The sequence below is a fragment of the Musa acuminata genome, chromosome BXJ2-1, assembly GCF_036884655.1.
Source record: "Musa acuminata AAA Group cultivar baxijiao chromosome BXJ2-1, Cavendish_Baxijiao_AAA, whole genome shotgun sequence".
Classification (NCBI taxonomy): domain Eukaryota; kingdom Viridiplantae; phylum Streptophyta; class Magnoliopsida; order Zingiberales; family Musaceae; genus Musa; species Musa acuminata.
In genome coordinates this window covers 24,797,563-24,814,784 of record NC_088338.1, presented here as the reverse complement: position 1 = coordinate 24,814,784, position 17,222 = coordinate 24,797,563, and the positions used below count along the sequence as shown (strand labels likewise).

General features: G+C 42.2%; 8 pseudogenes; all 8 read right to left on the bottom strand.

The window, feature by feature from the left end:
* Positions 1-13,083: 13,083 nt before the first annotated feature.
* Positions 13,084-13,202, bottom strand: LOC135604515 (5S ribosomal RNA; annotated as a pseudogene).
* A 350-nt stretch (positions 13,203-13,552) lies between these two features.
* On the bottom strand, positions 13,553-13,671 carry LOC135602943 (5S ribosomal RNA; annotated as a pseudogene).
* A 350-nt stretch (positions 13,672-14,021) lies between these two features.
* LOC135604513 (5S ribosomal RNA) lies at positions 14,022-14,140 on the bottom strand (annotated as a pseudogene).
* Positions 14,141-14,490: 350 nt separating this feature from the next.
* LOC135602942 (5S ribosomal RNA) lies at positions 14,491-14,609 on the bottom strand (annotated as a pseudogene).
* Positions 14,610-14,959: 350 nt separating this feature from the next.
* Positions 14,960-15,078, bottom strand: LOC135604337 (5S ribosomal RNA; annotated as a pseudogene).
* Positions 15,079-15,428: 350 nt separating this feature from the next.
* Positions 15,429-15,547, bottom strand: LOC135602941 (5S ribosomal RNA; annotated as a pseudogene).
* A 350-nt stretch (positions 15,548-15,897) lies between these two features.
* Positions 15,898-16,016, bottom strand: LOC135604336 (5S ribosomal RNA; annotated as a pseudogene).
* Positions 16,017-16,366: 350 nt separating this feature from the next.
* LOC135604352 (5S ribosomal RNA) lies at positions 16,367-16,485 on the bottom strand (annotated as a pseudogene).
* Positions 16,486-17,222: the final 737 nt, after the last annotated feature.

Below are 17,222 nucleotides of genomic sequence, written 5' to 3'. Positions count from 1 at the left end.
AAGGATACCGGAGTCGAGCTTGATGGACGTTTAAGAGACCGAAGAATCATCGGAGATGCTGCCGGAACCATCCGAGAAGAAATCGGGAACGTGTCGGAAGTTCGCCGAAGAAATCGTCGGAGGCTCGCGGAGATCACCGAGAAGGCTCGGCTACTCGTTAAAAGTCATCACAAAGATTGGGAGCTTGCAGGGAGTCCGTCGGAAGAAGTTCGTCGGAAAGCTCGCCGGAACAAGACTTGACGTTCGCGGTTGAAAATTTGCTTAGGATGTGTTTTGGTTATGTAGTCCACTTGTAATTAGGATTAGGATTAAGAGATAATCCTATATCCTGGTTAGGGGCCAACTGGGCCCAAAGTCAGAGTTGGTTTAGGCTAAAAATTAAGCTAAACCAGCGAACTAGAGAGCCAAGATTGAAGCCCAACTAGTGGCTGAAAACACTGTAGTTGGGCTGAAAACACTGTAGGCGGTGGCACCGCCCAGCACCCGAGCGCTGGGCGGTGGCACCGCTTGGCTGGGCGGTGGCACCTCCAACAGTGGGAACCCAAAGAGAATTCAAATTTTGAAGCCCAAATTTGAATCCACTTGAGGCCTATAAATACCCCTCAAATCTCAGCTGAGAGAACAACTTTTTGGAGCAGCAAGTGTTTGAGAGAAAGGTCTTAGAAAAGTGTTAGCTTGTCTTGTTTTCAATTTGCTAGTGTTCACCTCCTTCATTCTTGCTAAAAATTTGTAAGAGAGTGAACTGCTTGTAAAGAGTTGTAAGAGGGGTGTTTACCCTTCCATTTCAAGAGACTTGCTAGTGGAAGGTGGGAGCCTCATCGAAGAGGGGCCTCGCAAGTGGAGTAGGTCATTTGACCGAACCACTCTAAAAATCGGCGTAATCTCTGGTTTGCTTTTTATTATTGTCATTTACATTACTGCAAATCTTCTTACTGCTTTAGTTCCTTATTACTCTTGCTGCGCAACTTTAAGAATACACCTTCAAATTAAATTTCTCAAGTTTCGTTCTTAACGTACGAAAGATTTTATTAAAATCGAAGTTTTAATCCGCTGCACTAATTCACCCCCCCCTCTTAGTGCCGCTCCGATCCTAACAATTGGTATCAGAGCCAGGTTTTTCTATCTTGGTTTAACACCCAAATAAAAATGGCTCTTTACGGCTTTCAAGAGGGTCACTCTCTCATTTGTCCTCCCTTTTTCAATGGGACGGACTACACTTATTGGAAAACTCGAATGAGAGTTTTCTTACTTTCTTTGGATTTGAATTTATGGCATATAGTCGAAAATGGATTTGAAATGTCTTCTCTCCCAATGAACCATTGGAATGATTTGGAGAAGAAGATGTTTTCTCTAAATGCAAAGGCTATGAATGCCTTATATTGTGCACTTGACAAAAATGAATTTAATCGTGTTTCGATGTGTGACTCGGCTTTTGATATTTGGAGAACTCTAGAGGTCACTCATGAAGGCACTAGCCGAGTGAAAGAGTCCAAAATCAATATTCTTGTGCATTCTTACGAACTTTTCCGGATGAAACCAAGTGAGTCCATCGGAGACATGTACACCCGATTCACGGATGTCATCAATGGACTCAAAGCTCTTGGTAAAAGTTTTTCTAATTTTGAACTAGTCACTAAAATCTTAAGATCCCTTCCAAAAAGTTGGGATCCAAAAGTTACGGCCATTCAAGAGGCCAAGAACCTTAAAACATTCCCTCTCGAAGAACTTATTGGGTCTCTAATGACCTACGAAATGAACAATGTGACAAAAAAGAAACTCGAGAACAACCTTCCAAATGATAGGAAGGATTTGGGACATAGAACACATGAAGACCACTCGAGCATAAGTTCAAGTGATGGTGAACTTAAACTACAAATGAAACAAAAATTAAAAAGCAAAAAGAATGGAACTACTTGCTTTGAACGCAAGAAGAACAAAAGTTGGGATGAATTGAGCTCTTCCGAAGACGAGGAGAAAATCAAGAAAGGCGAGGTGGCAAACTATGCCTCACCCTCTTTCAACAATGAGGTAATCAAAATCCCACTAATTTATTTCGATATTACATAATACTTTCTTGAGTTATTTTTAATTTAGTTTAGGATTAATTTTCTTGAAAATTACATGTGTTATGTTAATGCAGTAAAATGTTAAATATAAATCTAATGTTTATACACCTAGTAAGATTAATCTTATATATGTGCTTGAGAAGCAAGAATTTGTATTTTGACGATTTCCATATTGATTTTCAATGACGATGCATGACTTTTGAATGGAAGGCTTGATGATTTTTTTATTAACCTTATCTTTGGTTTTCAAACATGATGTATAGTTTTGACATAAGAACAAAAATTTGAAGCATGCTAATATAAAGTCAATCATATAAAGTAAAACTAAAGAAATTTTAAATATCTATAAGAATCATTCAAAATTATGTTTAATAAAACCTTACTTGATGTTGTAATGAAACCATTGAAAGTTTTGATGCTATGATTTGATGATTTTATGCATGAGATGGTAAAGTTATACATGATGATTTTTATGATTTATTGGTCTTGATGGTTTTTATGATAAAATTCATTTTTTGATCCTAAATGTTGATGCACATTTTTATCTAGCATAAATGACATGAATTTAAATAACTAAAAAGAGAAAAGCGTTGTTCTTGAAAATTATTTTTCTCTATCTTGTTGATTTATATGAATCCCTTGAAAATGATTTTGGTTTGATGATTTGAATTAGAAATGAGTTATATCAAAATCATGATATTGATTTGACAAAATTGAATGAGTTGAAAACAAATGATGATTTTTCTCTTGAATACAACTTGTAATATTTTTACATATATATTTTCATCTTGATTTCTCGATATTCGATACATGAAATTTTTCCATGAATCAAAATTCTTTCATGATGTGATTCTTCTTGGTATTCACTAAAAATGATACATTCAAATTAACCTACTCTACTTGACATCTTGATAATTTATGACTTGAATATCATGTATAATATGCTCATAATGATGATTGAGTTATGTATGAAAAATGGAAGATATAGTTTTGAAATTTTGCATGTTCGAATTTGAAAATATTTGATATGCATGAAAATATTAAACATTTTGAAACCATGTTTTAGTGTTATGCTTAATGATCATGCTTAATAAATTTCGAAATTATGGATGATGAATCTTTTACGATTTATGGATCATTGATTTTTACCATAATGAAAGTACCTTATTGATTTTTGTTGTAATAAATCTTACTCTTTCGGTTTTAAACATGATAAATGTTTTTATTTGGTATAAATAAAACAAAATCATATGTTTTGAAATAATCGAAAAGAGGATAACATTCTTGAAAATTATTTTGCTCAATCTTATTGATTTTGATGAATCCATTTGTATCATTTTTGTGAATCTCTTGGATTTTGATAATGATTTTGATGATTTAAATTTGAATAATTTTTTATTGAAATCATGATCTTGATCTCTTGAAATTCATAACATGAAATCCTTTATGAATCAACATTTTCTTTTCTATTTAAAAGGAGATTTGTCGAAATGTTTCATAATCTTTTAGTATTCATAATCTTGACAATTATGTATTGAAACTTTATGTAAACCAAGAATGTTCATCATGATTCTCTCTTTGAATATTTAAAGAGGAGAATTTTCTAGATGGTTCATGATTTTGATGATTGAATATTTGATATGCATGAATTGAGATCTTGCTCTCCTACCACTCTTTTTGCTATTCACCAAAAGGAAGACTAATTCTAATAAACCATGATATGCTATATGAATTTTATTGTATTCATGATAAAAGATCTCATCACTAATTTTTGTTTATATTCCTTCATGTGATGATATGAATGTATGAAACACTTATGATATGATTTTTTATACAATTCCATGTATTCGTGAAATATTAATCTCATCACCCAATTAATTCCTCTTGATACTCCTAATGTGATGAAGTGAAATTATGCATGAAATACAAATGGGGATAAGTTTTTGGTAGGATATAATTTGACAAATTGATACCATCATGATATGAAACATTTATGATTTGCAATGATATATGCAATACTTGTGCTTTCTAATTATGATGTGATGTATTACATATGATGTAAATCATGATTTAAAATACTATGAGTTGTCGCTAAAATGATGTATTATAAATATTGATTTAATGTTTTGTATCATGAATACTCTAAATGATGAATATTTGGTATCATGATCAAAATGTTGACAAATAGTTAAAAATTTTAGTATCATGTATGATATCCTTATAATGTTGATCGATTTATTCAATATCATGCATGAATGAATATAAGGTTTTTGAAAATGTGCATATTCTAATTTGAAAATATGATGATGCACAATTAAGATTGATACTTACCTTTGTCATAATTGATGTAATGGGTCTTCCCTTCTTTTTGACAATGACAAAGGGGGAGATAGCTTGCTTGCACAAGTCAAGAATATGCAAAAAACTTGATTGCTTGCTTGCCTATCTTAAGTAGCAAAGATTGCTAACTTGCTTATTTCAAGAAGCAAAAGTTGTCTTCTTGAACATCATTATCTTGCCCATCTCAAGAAGCAAGACTTGCAACATGCACATTGCAAAGAAAAGCAAAGTGCAATCGTGCACAAGAAGCAAGTATTGAATTGCCATGATTGAACTTAAGAATCTTGCTATACTTTTGTGCTTATATGTTGTGATGAAAATCTAGCTTTATGTTGCAAAAACTTGCATATCTTTTAAAATAGCTAGAGCTACTTCTCCTTTTTGTTGATGACATAGGGGGAGAAGTATATTGATGACTTCATGCATTGAATTAAATATTTTATATATTTGCATGATAGTTTAAATGTTTTTCATAACATGTGATGAATGTTACTTGGATTTGGGATAATCCAAGTGTTCTATCAATGGCATATTGATAGGGGGAGTTTAGTTAAACTCCGGGGAGTTAAGGTTAACTCCGTTAGTCATCAATTAGTTGTCATCATCAAAAAGGGGGAGATTGTTGAATCTCGGATTTTGATGATGACAACTAATTGATTGTGTTTAAATGTTTGACTACATTTTGAGTGATACAGGTCTACTCGATCAGGATTAGACAATTAACGCAGGAGGAATTGACGTTGCGTCGGAGGAGATCACGTCAGGATATTGGATGGCAGAAGGCTTCGGGCGTCGGGCATCGGGCCAAGGAGAGCGAAATTGCGCCAAGGATATCGGGGTTGCGGAGGTCAACCGCCGATTGGGCAACAAGCCGCAAGAGAGGATGATGCACCGAAGAATCGGACGAAGCGCCAACCAATGACGTGTCGGGCAACAGAATGTCAATTTGCGTAATAATAATTGTCTAGATCGGAGTAGAGTGTTTGCTTGTGTGTGCAGGATTAACTACGATAACCAGAAAACATAAAGCAAGGATACCGGAGTCGAGCTTGATGGACGTTTAAGAGACCAAAGAATCATCGGAGATGCTGCCGGAACCATCCGAGAAGAAATCGGGAACGTGTCGGAAGTTCGCCGAAGAAATCGTCGGAGGCTCGCGGAGATCACCGAGAAGGCTCGGCTACTCGTTAAAAGTCATCACAAAGATTGGGAGCTTGCAGGGAGTCCGTCGGAAGAAGTTCGTCGGAAAGCTCGCCGGAACAAGACTCGACGTTCGCGGTTGAAAATTTGCTTAGGATGTGTTTTGGTTATGTAGTCCACTTGTAATTAGGATTAGGATTAAGAGATAATCCTATATCCTGGTTAGGGGCCAACTGGGCCCAAAGTCAGAGTTGGTTTAGGCTAAAAATTAAGCTAAACCAGCGAACTAGAGAGCCAAGATTGAAGCCCAACTAGTGGCTGAAAACACTGTAGTTGGGCTGAAAACACTGTAGGCGGTGGCACCGCCTAGCTGGGCGGTGACACCTCCTGGCTGGGCGGTGGCACCGCTTGGCTGGGCGGTGGCACCTCCAACAGCGGGAACCCAAAGAGAATTCAAATTTTGAAGCCCAAATTTGAATCCACTTGAGGCCTATAAATACCCCTCAAATCTCAGCTGAGAGAACAACTTTTTGGAGCAGCAAGTGTTTGAGAGAAAGGCCTTAGAAAAGTGTTAGCTTGTCTTGTTTTCAATTTGCTAGTGTTCACCTCCTTCATTCTTGCTAAAAATTTGTAAGAGAGTGAACTGCTTGTAAAGAGTTGTAAGAGGGGTGTTTACCCTTCCATTTCAAGAGACTTGCTAGTGGAAGGTGGGAGCCTCATCGAAGAGGGGCCTCGCAAGTGGAGTAGGTCATTTGACCGAACCACTCTAAAAATCGGCGTAATCTCTGGTTTGCTTTTTATTATTGTCATTTACATTACTGCAAATCTTCTTACTGCTTTAGTTCCTTATTACTCTTGCTGCGCAACTTTAAGAATACACCTTCAAATTAAATTTCTCAAGTTTCGTTCTTAACGTACGAAAGATTTTATTAAAATCGAAGTTTTAATCCGCTGCACTAATTCACCCCCCCCTCTTAGTGCCGCTCCGATCCTAACAAAGTTAAAGTGCGACAACCGTACACGCTTATGGCAGCCATCTCTTTCGCACGACATCAAGAGGAGCAATTGAACCATGAAGCTCGAAGGACTAGGGTCACTCCTCAACCAGTAATATTGAAGCCCTTAGCCCCCCCTACTGTTGACCGAGTCCCTACACCAAAAAGGTTGACAAGAGAAGAGCTTCAGGAGCGATCTGCGAAGGGGTTATGTTGGCATTGCGACGAGCCGTGGAGCCATGAGCATCGCTGTAGTAAAGGGAGACTTTTTATCATTAAACCAGTAGAAGAAGAGGTCATTGAACATCCAGAAGAGAGCATTGAACATAAAGAAGAAGATGCAGAAGAAGAGCCACAACCAACCGAAGTTACGGTACATGCACTAGGCGGCTACTCAAATCCGCAAATGATGAAAGTTGGAGGCCTTCTCAAACAACAATTGATCACTGTTTTCATCGACACGGGCAGCACTAATAATATCCTAAACAGTAAGGTTGCTATCCGAATGGCATTACCTATCGAGAATCGTTGCAGGTTTGATGTTAAGGTCACCGACAGATGGATTTTGAAGTGTGATCGTAGGCGCCCGCAGGAGAAACTATTGCCACAGGACCAAGAGATAATTGCAGATTTCTTCCTTCTCCCTCTTGATGATCATGAGGCCATGCTCAGAATTAAATGGTTGACAACATTAGGTGATTTTTCTTGGAATTTTATGAAACTAATTATGAAATTTTACAGTAAGGAGAAACAGGTGATACTGCACCGGAAACGTGGGGGCAATGTAACGATGATTTGCACACAACAAATGAAGAAGGTTTTGCATAAAGCATGCAGTGGCTTTTTGGTACAACTTGAGCAGCAAACTAAGGGAGAGCCAACAAAATTGGAAGATCCAAATCTACTTCCTTTGCTTGCTGAATTTTCAGATATATTTGACGAACTACGCAACCTACCTCTTACCCGTCGGCATGATCATTGTATAACGATTCTTCCAGGCCAATCTCCAGCAAATGCTCAGCCATATCAGTATCCACATCTCTAGAAGGATGAAATAGAAAGGATTGTAAAAGAGATGCTCAAAACAGGAGTTATTCGGCCATGTTGTAGCCCCTACTCTTCACTGGTGCTCCTCATACGAAAGAAGGATGGAATATGGCGATTATGTGTTGATTACCGAACTCTTAATGACATAACCATCAAGGATAAATACCCTATTCCAGTAGTAGATGAGTTGCAAGATGAAAGGGAGCACAAATCTTCACAAAGCTGGACCTTCGATCCGGGTATCATCAAATACGAGTATGCGAAGAAGACATATCGAAAACCACCTTTTGAACACACAATAACCACTATGAATTTTTGCTTTCTTCAAAAGAAGGTGGAATATCTTGGGCATATCATATCAGAGGAAGGTGTGGCAGTAGACCCCTTCAAAATTGGAGCAATGCAAAATTGGCTGACCCCGAGGAACATAAAATTGCTACATGGCTTTCTGGGTTTAACAGGCTACTACTGCAAGTTCGTGAAAAACTATGAAGAGATCAGTGCACCACTTACTTCCTTTCTGAAAAAAGATGTCTTCCAATGGTCGGACAGAGCCTCCGTTGCCTTCGACAAACTTAAGGCAGCCATGATGACGACGCCGGTGCTAACACTACCAGATTTCAACCGACCCTTCATTATTGAGGCCGACGCATCTGGAGTCGGAATTGGAGCAATTCTCATGCAAGATGATCGACCACTCGCATACACTAGCAAGGCATTATCTCCCTCCCATCAAAATAAGTCAACATATGATAAGGAGATGCTCGCCATTGTGCGCGCAACAACGAGGTGGAGACCCTACTTGATTAGTCGACGATTTCAAATTAAAACTGACCATAAAAGCCTCAAGTACTTTTTGGAGCGAAAGATATCATCCCCGGAGCAGCAAAACTGGGTAACAAAACTTCTTGGACTTGATTATGAAATAACTTACAAAAAGGGGAAAGAGAATGTTCTTGCAGATGCGCTTTCGCAGCTACCCGAGCAAGCTGAAGTTTTGGCCATTTCACTTCCGACCAGCGACTTCCTTGAGGATATTAAGATGGAATGGCAGGAAGATTCAGAGACTAGTAAGATTATAAAAAAATTGGAGGAAGCACCAAGCTCCGTAGCTCATTACAATTGGGACACAAAAGAATTACACTATAAGAGTACTAAATTGAAAAGGAGTATGGCATATCACTCACAAACCGACGGCCAGACAGAAGTTGTAAATAGGTGCTTGGAGATAGCCCAAAGCCACCCACCAAATATGACTACCCAAGGAGGACTTCAGACTCAGCCAAGTGCCATTATTGATCGACGGATTATGACTCGACGACGATGATCCACTACTGAATTGCTAATACAGTGGGCAAACCTACTAACAGAAGATGCCACTTTGGAGAACTATGATGACTTGGGGATCAAATTCCCAAAATTCATGAATCGTCAGCCTCGAGGACAAGGCTGATTTGAAGAGGGCGGGTTTGTTAGGACTCTAGCTAGGAGAGTCCTAATTGAGAGGGACATTCATGTAAAACTGTTAGGACTTTAGCTATGAGAGTCCTAATTGAGAGGGACATTCTGTTAGGACTCTAGCTATAAGAGTCCTAATTGAGAGGGACATTATGTTAGGACTCTAGTTAGGAGAGTCCTAATTGAGAGGGACATTCATGTAGGAGGTTTTTTCTTAGAGAAGAATTAGGAGTTGTAAGGGAATAGGAGTCTTGAGTAGGAGTCATATTAGGAGTTGGTTAGAAGTAAGAGTCTTAAGTAGGAGTCCTATTAGGAGTTAGGGTTTAGAAGCCCTATAAATAGCCATGTATTCCTCCTCTTTTCTCAAGCAATAGATGAATCTTTTCTGCAGCCTTTGAGCAGCAACTTGGAGGGAGGAACCCCTATAGAGTTCCAAGGAGGCCGATCCCCTAAAGAGATCAACCCCAAGTTTAGAATCTGCAAGGGTTCTAACACCTTCCCTTTGAGGAAACACATCCAGTTGAGCAAACTCATACATCCATCGAAGAAATTGGGATTCGAATGGATCGATTCGAACAGAGACAAGAACGGATTGAACAAAGACAAGATCAAATCCTATCTGAGCTGCAGCAAATTCATAGTCAATTTGACTCCTTGTTTAGGCACTTCTGATGTACTGGCTGTAAACATCTATCGTGGTAAACCTCTTATGTTACTCACTTCTGATGTACTGGCTGTAAACATCTATCGTGGTAAACCTTTAATTTTCCACCTCATCAATGAACTTGTTGAACACCTGTTGTTGTTGTAAACCTCTTATGTTACTCACTTCTGATGTACTGGCTGTAAACATCTATCGTGGTAAACATATATCTTGCGCCTTGTGGTAAAAGTTATCTCAGATTTTTATGGTATCATTATTGTTTGGTATGTGATGTGTTCAAATTAAGAATGTTGTGCTTTGAAACTAAAAGTTTTGAAAACCTTGTGCTTTGATTTCATTCGAAGAATGATGATGTGTCCGAACAGATAAATTTGTTAAAATCATTTTTTTTCGGACTATATTGTATGATCAAATCACTTGATTTCCATGATTATATGTGAAAATCTGCAACAAAATCTTGTCCGAATGCATCTTATTTATGAAACAGATTTTCTCGTACACTTTCATAAAAAAATGAGTTTCTGAAATAGATTTGATGAAGTGATTCATGTGTATGAATTCCATCCTGCAAAATCTTTACATAGACAATGGATTATAACGCAAAGGGGAAGAAGTATTTAAAGCAATCTATAAAATTCCTCTATAAGCTTGCTATTATTATTTTCTGGTATCATGATTACTATGCTTTTTGTTGATGACAAAGGGGGAGATATATATGAATTGATAAACACTGCCATGATTAGAAATACTATGAATGATGCTATAAACACTGCTATGATTATGCCATCCTTGCATCACCAAGAGATATATGAACATGTGCTAAAGTTTGCATTATGCCCTGAGTTGATATCTTATCATGTGAAGAAAATGCAGAAACTTGCTAGAATATTTCAAATGTGTGCATCATGTAATAGTGTTTCACAGCTTTATATGATAATGTTCAATCTACATGATGAATAGTTACAAACACAATCATACAAACTTGATGATGTATGTCAAGCCCTGACATCATCTTTGAAGAGATATATCATGATGAGTATCATGATGGGAGTATTGATAAGTTTAACTGATCTAACTTATCAATACGTCACTTGAATTCTTAAGTCTTGAATTCAAGGTTGACTTATCTCAACGATGGCATATAGACAGGGGGAGTTAAGGATAACTCCATTATCAATTGATTGTCATCATCAAAAAGGGGGAGATTGTTGAATCTCGAATTTTGATGATGAAGTCAATTGTCATTTGTTATCTAATCTATGTGTTGAGATAAGTGTGCAGGATTAACTACGATGAAAGATAGACAAGCAGCAGGAGTTGCGCCGGAGTCAAGTTCATGATCACGTTGGGAGTTCGAGAGTTCGACGGAAGTTCGGACGGTCGTCGGAGGTTCTGCGAGAACAGATCCGAGAAGTCCAGAAGCTTGCCAAGCGAAGCTCGTCGAAACTTGCCAAGTGGATCGTCGCAAAGTCCAGGAGTTTGCCGGAAGTCCGCAGGAGCATCACCGAGGGTTCATCGGATGATCGACAGAAGTTCGCCGGAAACTCGCCGGAAGGAGCGATTGACGCACCGAAGTAAAGCTGCAGAAACTGTCTTAGATTTAATCGTAGTTAGCACGTTGATTAAGTTGGAAAATGGGAGGTGATCCCATTGGCTTAATCTTGGGGCAATTGGGCCCCTGAAAGACTGAAATTGGGCCGAATGGAATGAACCATTCGGACCCTGATTGCACCAGGAGGTGCAACCGCCCAGGCCAGGAGGTGGCACCGCCTGGGCTAGGCCTTCCAGCGAGACTGGGCGGTGCAACCTCTCCAGCCGGGAGGTGGCACCGCCTGAGCTCAGTCTTCGAGCTAGACTGGGCGGTGCAACCTCCCTGACAGAGAGGTGGCACCGCCTGAGCTCAGTCTTCGAGCAAGACTGGGCGGTGCAACCTCCCTGGCAGAGAGGTGGCACCGCCTGAGCTCGGTCTTCGAGCTCTGCCAGGCGGTGCAACCTCTCCAGTCAAGAGGTGCAATCGCCTGATCCCAGAATTCCGGGATTTGATTGTTTTGAGCTCCAAATTTGAATTGGGTTGGGGCCTATAAATTCCCCACCCATTCAGCACTGAAGAGAAACAGACCTACACCGAAATCTTGATCTTTTCTGTGATTCTAAGAGCTCAAAAGTGTTGTAAAGCCTTTAAGTCTCCTCCTTCTGTTCTTCAAGTTTTCAGTTGTAAAGTGAGGAGAGAAAGGTCTGTAAAGGTTGTCTCCTGAGCCTGTCAAAAGGAGAGAAACTGTAAAAGGGCAGTTTGGCCTTCGCCTATTGAAGGAAGGCCCCTAGTTGACGTCGGTGACCTCGTCGGTGGAGGAAGCCAAAAGTGGAGTAGGTCAAGACTGACCGAACCACTCTAAATCTCTGGTTTGCGTTTATTTTTGTGCACTTTATCCTTACTGCAAACCTCCTTCATTACTACTGCTCTCTGCGCTTTTATGAACAAGTTCTAAGTGCTGTTCTTTCCGAATCTGCATTCAGACGTAAATCGGTGTTTTCGTACATTACAGTTTACGCTTACGTTTTCATTCTGCAAAACTGTCTTCTACGCCTTCACGAACAAGTCTTTAAGTGCTGATCTGTCCGAATCTATTTTCAGACGTAAACCAGTGTTTTCGTACGATATTTACATTGCAGTTTACGTTTACACCTTGATTCTGCAAAACTGTCTTCTGCGCTCTTACGAACCAGTTTCTAAAGTTCAGCTCCCTTTGAAACTGCAACTAGACGTAAAATTGCATTTAGACGTAAAACTGCTCAAACTGTGTTTAGACATAAACCGAGTTTGGACGTAAATCTGCGTTTAGACGTAGAACTGCGTTTAAACGTAAATCTGTGTTTAGACGTAAACTTGCGTTTAGACGTAAAACTGTCCAAACTGTGTTTAGACGTTTTAAGACGTAAACTGAGTTTAGACATAAAACTGTGTTTAGACGTACAACTGCGTTTAAACGTAAATCTGCGTCTAGACGTAAAACTGTGTTTAGACGTCAATCTGCGTTCAGACGCAAACTGCGCTTAGACGCAAACTACGCTTAGACGCAAACTGTGTTTAGACGCAAACTGCGCCTAGACGCAATCTACGCTTAGACGCAAACTGCACTTAGATACAAACTGAGAATTCGTTTTTGCATCATAATAGTTTTGTTTGAACGAACGCAGCTTTTGGTTTTTAATCGCTGTAAGATTTCCACTGCACTAATTCACCCCCCCCCCCCTCTTAGTGCTCTCGATCCTAACACGACTGTGTATCGGTCACGGTAAGCGCGTGCCGAAACCATCGGCACTTTCTAGAACGATCTCAGAACCATCGGCACTTTCGTATCCCGGGATGCAAAAAGTAGTGCAACACAAGGACTTCCCAGGGGGTCACCCATCGTAGTACTACTCTGGCCCAAGCAAGCTTAACTTCATTGTTTTGATGGGATCCGGTGATTTAGTGCTGGCATTTTCGCACCCATTTCGCATGCTTCGTCCCTCGCCTATGTGCACATCGCGGTAGGCGTATCAACGTCCGGAGCCTCTTGCCCGTTAGGAAACCATCGGCGCTTTCTCGAACGTTCACGAAATCCCTATTGCAAGCTCTCTCCGAGCCCTAGCCCGACGACTACGTAACGGTCATGGCAAGCACGTGCCGAAACCATCGGCACTTTCTAGAACGATCTCGGAATCGCTATTGTGACCCCAATCCGGAAAGCTCTCTCCGAGCCCCTCGATACTGATAGCGTAGCGATCACAGCAAATTTCCAGCCCCAAAACAATCGTCTCGGAGCTCTACGGGAGATGTTTCGTATCCCGGGATGCAAAAAGGAGTGCAACACGATGACTTCCCAGGGGGTCACCCATCGTAGTACTACTCTGGCCCAAGCACGCTTAACTTCGGTGTTTTGATGGGATCCGGTGATTTAGTGCTGCCATTATCGCACCCGTTTCGCGAGCTTCGTCCCTCGCCTATGTGCACGTCGCGGTCGGCGCATCAACGTCCGGAGCCTCTTGCCCGTCACGAAACCGTCGGCGCTTTCTCGAACGTTCACGAAATTCCTATTGCAAGCTCTCTCCGAGCCCTAGCCCGATGACTACGTATCGATCACGGTAAGCACGTGCCAAAACCATCGGCACGTTCTAGAACGATCTCGGAATCGCTATTGTGACCCCAATCCGGAAAGCTCTCTCTGAGCACCTCGATACTGACTGCGTAGCGGTCACAGCAAATTTCCAGCCCTAAAACAATCGTCTCGGATCTCTACGGGAGATGTTTCGTATCCCGGGATGCAAAAAGTAGTGCAACACAAGGACTTCCCAGGGGGTCACCCATCGTAGTACTACTCTGGCCCAAGCAAGCTTAACTTCATTGTTTTGATGGGATCCGGTGATTTAGTGCTGGCATTTTCGCACCCATTTCGCATGCTTCGTCCCTCGCCTATGTGCACATCGCGGTAGGCGTATCAACGTCCGGAGCCTCTTGCCCGTTAGGAAACCATCGGCGCTTTCTCGAACGTTCACGAAATCCCTATTGCAAGCTCTCTCCGAGCCCTAGCCCGACGACTACGTAACGGTCATGGCAAGCACGTGCCGAAACCATCGGCACTTTCTAGAACGATCTCGGAATCGCTATTGTGACCCCAATCCGGAAAGCTCTCTCCGAGCCCCTCGATACTGATAGCGTAGCGATCACAGCAAATTTCCAGCCCCAAAACAATCGTCTCGGAGCTCTACGGGAGATGTTTCGTATCCCGGGATGCAAAAAGGAGTGCAACACGATGACTTCCCAGGGGGTCACCCATCGTAGTACTACTCTGGCCCAAGCACGCTTAACTTCGGTGTTTTGATGGGATCCGGTGATTTAGTGCTGCCATTATCGCACCCGTTTCGCGAGCTTCGTCCCTCGCCTATGTGCACGTCGCGGTCGGCGCATCAACGTCCGGAGCCTCTTGCCCGTCACGAAACTGTCGTCGCTTTCTCGAACGTTCACGAAATCCCTATTGCAAGCTCTCTCCGAGCCCTAGCCCGACGACTGCGTATCGGTCACGGCAAGCGCGTGCCGAAATCATCGGCACTTTCTAGAACGATCTCGGAATCGCTATTGCGACCCAAATCCGGAAAGCTCTCTCCGAGCCCCTCGATACTGACTGCGTAGCGGTCACAGCAAATTTCCAGCCCCAAAACAATCGTCTCGGAGCTCTACGGGAGATGTTTCGTATCCCAGGATGCAAAAAGGAGTGCAACATGATGACTTCCCAGGGGGTCACCCATCGTAGTACTACTCTGGCCCAAGCACGCTTAACTTCGGTGTTTTGATGGGATCTGGTGATTTAGTGCTGCCATTATCGCACCCGTTTCGCGAGCTTCGTCCCTCGCCTATGTGCATGTCGCAGTCGGCGCATCAACATCCGGAGCCTCTTGCCCGTCACGAAACCGTAGGCGCTTTCTCGAACGTTCACGAAATTCTTATTGCAAGCTCTCTCCGAGCCCTAGCCCGACGACTGTGTATCGGTCACGGTAAGCGCGTGCCGAAACCATCGGCACTTTCTAGAACGATCTCGGAATTGCTATTGCGACCCCAATCCGGAAAGCTCTCTCCGAGCCCCTCGATACTGACTGCGTAGCGGTCACAGCAAATTTCCAGCCCCAAAACAATCGTCTCGGAGCTCTACGGGAGATGTTTCGTATCCCGGGATGCAAAAAGGAGTGCAACACGATGACTTCCCAGGGGGTCACCCATCGTAGTACTACTCTGGCCCAAGCACGCTTAACTTCGGTGTTTTGATGGGATCCGGTGATTTAGTGCTGCCATTATCGCACCCGTTTCACAAGCTTCTTCCCTCGCCTATGTGCACGTCGCGGTCGGCGCATCAACGTCCGGAGCCTCTTGCCCGTCACGAAACTGTCGTCGCTTTCTCGAACGTTCACGAAATCCCTATTGCAAGCTCTCTCCGAGCCCTAGCCCGACGACTGCGTATCGGTCACGGCAAGCGCGTGCCGAAATCATCGGCACTTTCTAGAACGATCTCGGAATCGCTATTGCGACCCAAATCCGGAAAGCTCTCTCCGAGCCCCTCGATACTGACTGCGTAGCGGTCACAGCAAATTTCCAGCCCCAAAACAATCGTCTCGGAGCTCTACGGGAGATGTTTCGTATCCCGGGATGCAAAAAGGAGTGCAACATGATGACTTCCCAGGGGGTCACCCATCGTAGTACTACTCTGGCCCAAGCACGCTTAACTTCGGTGTTTTGATGGGATCTGGTGATTTAGTGCTGCCATTATCGCACCCGTTTCGCGAGCTTCGTCCCTCGCCTATGTGCATGTCGCAGTCGGCGCATCAACATCCGGAGCCTCTTGCCCGTCACGAAACCGTAGGCGCTTTCTCGAACGTTCACGAAATTCTTATTGCAAGCTCTCTCCGAGCCCTAGCCCGACGACTGCGTATCGATCACGGCAAGCACGTGTCGAAACCATCGGCACTTTCTAGAACGATCTCGGAATCGCTATTGCGACCCCAATCCGGAAAGCTCTCTCCGAGCCCCTCGATACTGACAGCGTAGCGGTCACAGCAAATTTTCAGCCCCAAAACAATTGTCTCGGAGCTCTACGGGAGATGTTTCGTATCCCAGGATGCAAAAAGGAGTGCAACCCGAGGACTTCCCAGGGGGTCACCAATCCTAGTACTACTTTGGCCCAAGCACGCTTAACTTCGGTGTTTTGACGGGATCCGGTGATTTAGTGCTGCCATTATCGCACCCATTTCGCGAGCTTCGTCCCTCGCCAATTTGCACGTCGCGGTCGGCGCATCAACGTCCGGAGCCTCTTGCCCGTCACGAAACCGTCGTCGCTTTCTCGAATGTTCACGAAATCCCTATTGCAAGCCCTCTCCGAGCCCTAGCCTGTCACGCCCCTCAAATATATCCGTGATTTTAAAACAATTTTCATCACAGACCAATCCAGGATCCAAACTAACGTTTGAGGACACTGAAAAACATTCAATCAAATTCACATCCATAAAACCTGTGCATTTTAAAATTATATATCACATCACTCGATAATTCACATTTATGGCAACCCAAGCCAACTTGACAAACACGAACAACATTTATAAATCCACAAGCTAAATAAATTATACAATCAGAACTCCAACTATTCACCACAAGTTCATATCGTCATAAATTAGACTTAACATTCCGAAATTCCAAATAAGAGAGATCTTCTAACACTTTTACACAGTATATCCATTTTGATTCATCGACAACATTTCATTACATACAAAACATACTTATACAACAATATCATAATAACCACCCAGACTTGCCCATAATTCTGAATAGCTATCCACTACCTCAGCCCAAATCAACATCTCGAAGAGTGACAAGCTGACCTGAAAGATTTATATAACAACGGAGTGAGCCAAAAACGGCTCAGCAAGTGACAAAGCATATTCAGAACAAAAGGAACGGTTTCAAACGAGTAAGGTATCATAATGCAA